The sequence below is a fragment of the Salvia miltiorrhiza genome, unplaced genomic scaffold (assembly GCF_028751815.1).
Source record: "Salvia miltiorrhiza cultivar Shanhuang (shh) unplaced genomic scaffold, IMPLAD_Smil_shh original_scaffold_404, whole genome shotgun sequence".
Classification (NCBI taxonomy): Eukaryota; Viridiplantae; Streptophyta; class Magnoliopsida; order Lamiales; family Lamiaceae; genus Salvia; species Salvia miltiorrhiza.
In genome coordinates this window covers 538,467-543,901 of record NW_026651542.1, presented here as the reverse complement: position 1 = coordinate 543,901, position 5,435 = coordinate 538,467, and the positions used below count along the sequence as shown (strand labels likewise).

The window sequence follows — 5,435 nt, the reverse complement described above, 5'->3', positions numbered from 1 at the left end:
ATCGGGAGAATGTGTTGCCACTAATTGAGTTTGCCTATAAGATGTGAGACAAAGTTTCGAGATAGGAGACAAAGTTTTCTTGAAGGTTTCACCCTCAAAGGGGATGAATAGATTTGGAGTTAAAGGACAGCTTAGACCCAGAGTTATAAGTCCTTACGAGATATTGCAAAAGATAGGTCCAATAGCGTATAGGTTGGCTTTGCCACCTAGCTTTGGAAATGTGCATAACGTGTTTCACGTGTCACAATTGAGAGGATATATATTTTCGACCCAAACCATGTGGTTTACTAAGATGAAATGATCTTAGAACCAGACTTGAGTTATGAAGAGAGACCTCAGATGATGCTAGATCATAAAATTCGGCAATTGAGTAATAAGTCGATTGCATTGGATAAGGTCCAATGGAGATATGATAGTTAGAAAGAAGTGGAAAGAGAGCTTGAGGATAAGATGTGAGAGAAGTACCTGAAACATTTACAAGAGGTACAAATTTCGGGACGAAATTTATTTTAAGGGGGAGGGTATGTAATACCCGGGCTTTTGATGACGTGTTTAATTGCTTGAGTTTGAGTAATTAGGGTTTAGATCCCTTGTTTGATTTACTTTGTAAATAGATGAGGAGTTATATGAAGTTTTCTTGTTATTTTCTTTAAGATGTTGAGATGTTCTTTCGATGATGTGAGAATGATGTGGGATTTTATATCCGTATTTGAGTTTGAGTATTTGAATAATTCGAGATAATTATTTGAATGAGAACGATGAACTCGGAAGTGAGATCTGAGTCCGTTAAGACGTTTTTGAAAATTTTGACTTTTTGACGATGAATAGTAAAATACTGCTATTTCGTCTTTTTGTCGACTTTCAAAATCTTACGTGCACGTCGTCGAGAAATATTCTTAGTTTTTCGATACAAGTCCAATAATGAAAGTTTTTATTTTTGGACGACGAGTGAATAGTAAATCGGGATTTCTCGATAAACGAACCGAGCTCGTTTATCAGAATTTTGAGAACGAGCTTGCGTTTTCTATATTTATATAGAATTACGAGTGCAATGAAAGTGAGTAGAGGTTGAGAGGGCGAGTAACAAAGAGTATGGGTTGTTAGTTGTTAAAACGAGACGAGACGAGATATTTAACGACTAACGGGTTAATATCCTAAATATCTAACCTACCCTACCCCTAACCACCCCCAAACCTCCCAAAACCCCTTTCCCCTCACTAACTCACGCTATATCAGCCCACACCACACACACAACTCACATATTCACACACACAACACCTAAAACACACACTACACACGCCATTTTCCATTTAAGCTTGGACGGAGCTTTTGACCTCCGATTTGAGCACCGAGACGAGCGCCGATCATCTTTTCGATCACGTATCTAAGTAGGTAAGATCTCTACCTACGTTTTAATGGTTTTCTTTTCGATTTTCGTCGACGTCGAAAAACGTCGATTCTCGACTTTATTTTGAAACGACGTCGGATCGTCGTGAAATTTTAGTATGTTGTTCTTGGGTAGATGTTGAGCATGTTTAATGAAGGGAGTAAGAACGGAACGAACCGTAGCTATGAAACCCATGAGGGCAGCCCCGTTTTTCACATATTAGCTTGTCTTTCGATTTTTGTTTGATCGTTTTGACTTGATATTTGTGCTTAGGGGTATGCTAGAATCGATATATATTAAATTCGTATTTTTCCAAGCACGAAAATTGTATAAATTTTTAGAGTATGATTATTTAAATTCGTGAAGTTTGAGACGTTGCATAATGAATATTATTGCATATATGTGTTCTACGATATCACATGAGCATGCTAATTGATTTACAATTTATGGATGATAATTGTTGAACGAAATTAAAACTGGAATTCTGTCAAAATTTTACAGCAGTTTCAAGCTTATGTTTCGATGAGTTTTCATTGCTTGATGGCTCTGAAATTTTAGTATGTTTATCTATGATATGTGTATTTCGTTGCTGCAAAATTTCATGTCTTTTGGATGATGTTTGCTATTTTAAAGATATTTTGAAAAATCCTTGACAGAATCTGTCAACTATTGGTAGACTTCACAAAAGCGTTTATATCTATTAATCCATGAAGGATTTTGCATCACCGTTTTTTTTAAACGAAACTAGACTTCAATACTTTTCTAAAAACATAAGATTTCGATTTTTATGACCTCTGAAACATAGCAGTTTATTATTTCAAAAATGCCCTGTTCTGCTGTCATATTTGTCCAACAGTAAAAGTGTATGAGTTTCATTGTTTATTTGGCAGATCATATGAACGTTTTCTCTTGTGAAATTTTAACCAAATCTTCAAGGATACCTTTAGTTTTGGATGATTAAATTTGATGGAATTTTATTAAGGTTTGCCTTGGTTTCTAATGGCCTAAACAAAATTGGCAGAAACTGTCAATCTTTGACAGCCTGCACTAAAAGAGCAATATCTCCAAAAACCTTTAACCTTTTTGGTTAACTACCATTTTTAGAGTGAACTACACTTCATGAAGTTTTTGAGATCAATTGGTATGAGAGTTTATGATGATTGAGTTGGTTGTTATGAATTTTTAAAGATGACACAAAAACAGCAAAACTTTCTAGAAAACAACTTGATTATATTTGTTTTGATGGATGATACGATATGACTAAATGGTGTGAGTTGTGAGAGTTATGATTAACGCACATAAATGTTGGTATCTGACACTCGAACAATTGGTGTCGAGTATAAATGATAGTTTACTGATAAAGAGTTTTGATGATTTTGAATTGTTTGGTTTGCGTTGAAAAGATGTCAAGATGTTAAGTTTTGAGTCGAGAGACGAGTTCACGTAGTGAGATTCACGCGTTGAAATCTCGTGGCTGACATTATATATGAATAGGTCATGCCGAAATTTTTAGTGAAATTAGAATTTGAGCATAGTCAATTCTTGTTGACCCGTGACTCAAATACATGCCTAATGGAAAGTTTAACTTTCTAATCGGTTAATTAGACGAGATGAGAGCGAATAGATCTGCTAAGAAAGTGGACTTTTCGATGTGTTAAATATTTCTTTTAATTGAAGCGCTGCTAATTATAACATAAGGATGTTATAATTAATGAGTAATGACGAGAGATAATAATTGTTATATTGATTAACAATCAAGAGAGATGAACATTAGAGATACTAATGTTTCATAAAAGAGATTAGATTATTAATCGAGGTTTCTTTTATAACTTCTCACCAATTCTTCATAACGATGAAGGTCCTTTTGGGAAGTAACGACTTGAGGGAGAGAGTGACGTTACTCATTGATACAGAGACACAACGAGGTGGGCATTACTTTTACTATACGTATATAGAGATCCCCTGCTTGTCGTAGGCCTCTTATACGAATGAATGCATGAGATGATTTAACTGTTAATTTCAGTTTTATATATCTATCAAACGAGTTTAATGCTACCTTTGAGCAAGTTATTTCATGACAAAATCTTTGAGTTAAAGTTATTTCAAGTATTGTCTTGCCATAAAATGTTTAAATTTTAGTATGATATCTATCTGCTTTGGCTTTGCCAATGATGCAATCGAATTCGGGTCCTGAGCAGTTGATAGCTATCCTGCCAGGACTAGTGTACACCAGTGACCGTGAGTCATCTAGCAGGTTGGCCGGTCAAGTGACCGTGAGAGGTGGCCACCTCTCCGGCACACAGTTTCAGATATGATAGATTACAAAAGAACTTAGTCTGATCAGACGAACTTTAAGAATCACAAATGAACTTAATAAGCTTGGGCCTTTTTAGCGAAAAACTCCCTTGCTGTACTGATTATGATGGCATGACAATTTATAGTTTTGAAGCATGTATTTTTATACCTAGGCATACGTGCCCACTGAGTGCTTTTGTACTCAGCCCTGCATATGTTTTCTAAATGTGCAGGTTGAGCTGATGTGATGATGGTGCTGCAATGAGCAGAGTCTCCAGGGTTGTTAATAAATAGTTAACCTGTCTAGAATATGTCTTCATACATATGTCTAGCTACTTTCCGCTGCAAGATGTTGTTGATGTTATAGTATGTTATGTCATACTTTGAGTTTTAAGAGAATGGTTTCATATGATGTATAACTTGATTAATGATATTAATTAAGTTTTATGCTGTCTTTCATAGACTGTTTTCAATTGAGTATGAATGAATAAAAATGACGAGTTTTATTAAGATGAGTAAGTTTTACGGCTATAAATGACGCCCCTTTTCTTCCCCTTCTTCTTTAACCCCATCCCTAGTTGTGGATCACTCGGCCTAACTATCCCTAGTTAGGGCGGGCTGTGACAGAGGTGGTCCCGATTAGGTGGTCCCTGTTAAAATTGAGAGATTCATTAAAGTCTAAGAAATTTTATCAGTATTAATGGCATCTAGAATAAGAACACTATTTTCCAAAAATAATAATGCGAATAATTCTGGTATTGTTCAATCTAGTGAAATTAGCATACCAAATAATTATTCAAACTAGACTATTCCTGAACAACCAATAGAATCTATGTATCAAATCGGTACATTTGATTTCAAAACCGCTTTTTCTATTAAAACTCATGAAGAAACTATTTCTCTTCAAGAAGAATTTCAAAGTATGCAATTACTTTCAAAAGTTTCTATAAGGAAATACATAGAAAAAGGTTATAGATATATTCATTTTGGGTTAATTCAAGCAGCAGTCAGTTTCTCAAAGATAATCATTAAGCTGACGTCTTTGATTACAGATAGCCTTCGTCTCTTCAAACTCTCAAAGATATGCATGATGAATAGTGAATATCATTCTATCCCCGGGTTAGTGAATAATGAATAGTGAATATCATTCATCATGCATATATTCATTGATATTATACATTACATAATTTTCAATTTATATTTAGCACTCATAAATATAGCACTCATAAATATCATTCTATCCCTGGGTTAGGATTGGTATCAGAGCCATTCCAATATTATCTAGGAAAAGAGTAAGACTTTGCCTAGACTCTATTTTACTGTTTAAATTTCAAAGCTTTATTTAATCTATCAATATTAACGGTTTGGTCAGCCTTGTTTCGTTTGGTCAGCCCAAGTGAGGTGGTCCCGATTAGGTGGTCCCTGTTAAAATTGAGAGATTCATTAAAGTCTAAGAAATTTTATCAGTATTAATGGCATCTAGAATAAGAACACTATTTTCCAAAAATAATAATGCGAATAATTCTGGTATTGTTCAATCTAGTGAAATTAGCATACCAAATAATTATTCAAACTGGACTATTCCTGAACAACCAATAGAATCTATGTATCAAATCGGTACATTTGATTTCAAAACCGCTTTTTCTATTAAAACTCATGAAGAAACTATTTCTCTTCAAGAAGAATTTCAAAGTATGCAATTACTTTCAAAAGTTTCTATAAGGAAATACATAGAAAAGGGCTATAGATATAT

General features: G+C 34.4%; 1 long non-coding RNA gene across 1 annotated transcript; it reads left to right on the top strand.

The window, feature by feature from the left end:
- Window positions 1-667: 667 nt before the first annotated feature.
- LOC131004495 (uncharacterized) lies at window positions 668-4,139 on the top strand. The gene is made up of 3 exons (XR_009095037.1): window positions 668-1,392; window positions 3,246-3,312; window positions 3,916-4,139. It is a non-coding gene; the product is annotated as an uncharacterized LOC131004495 (long non-coding RNA).
- The last annotated feature ends 1,296 nt before the right edge of the window (window positions 4,140-5,435 follow it).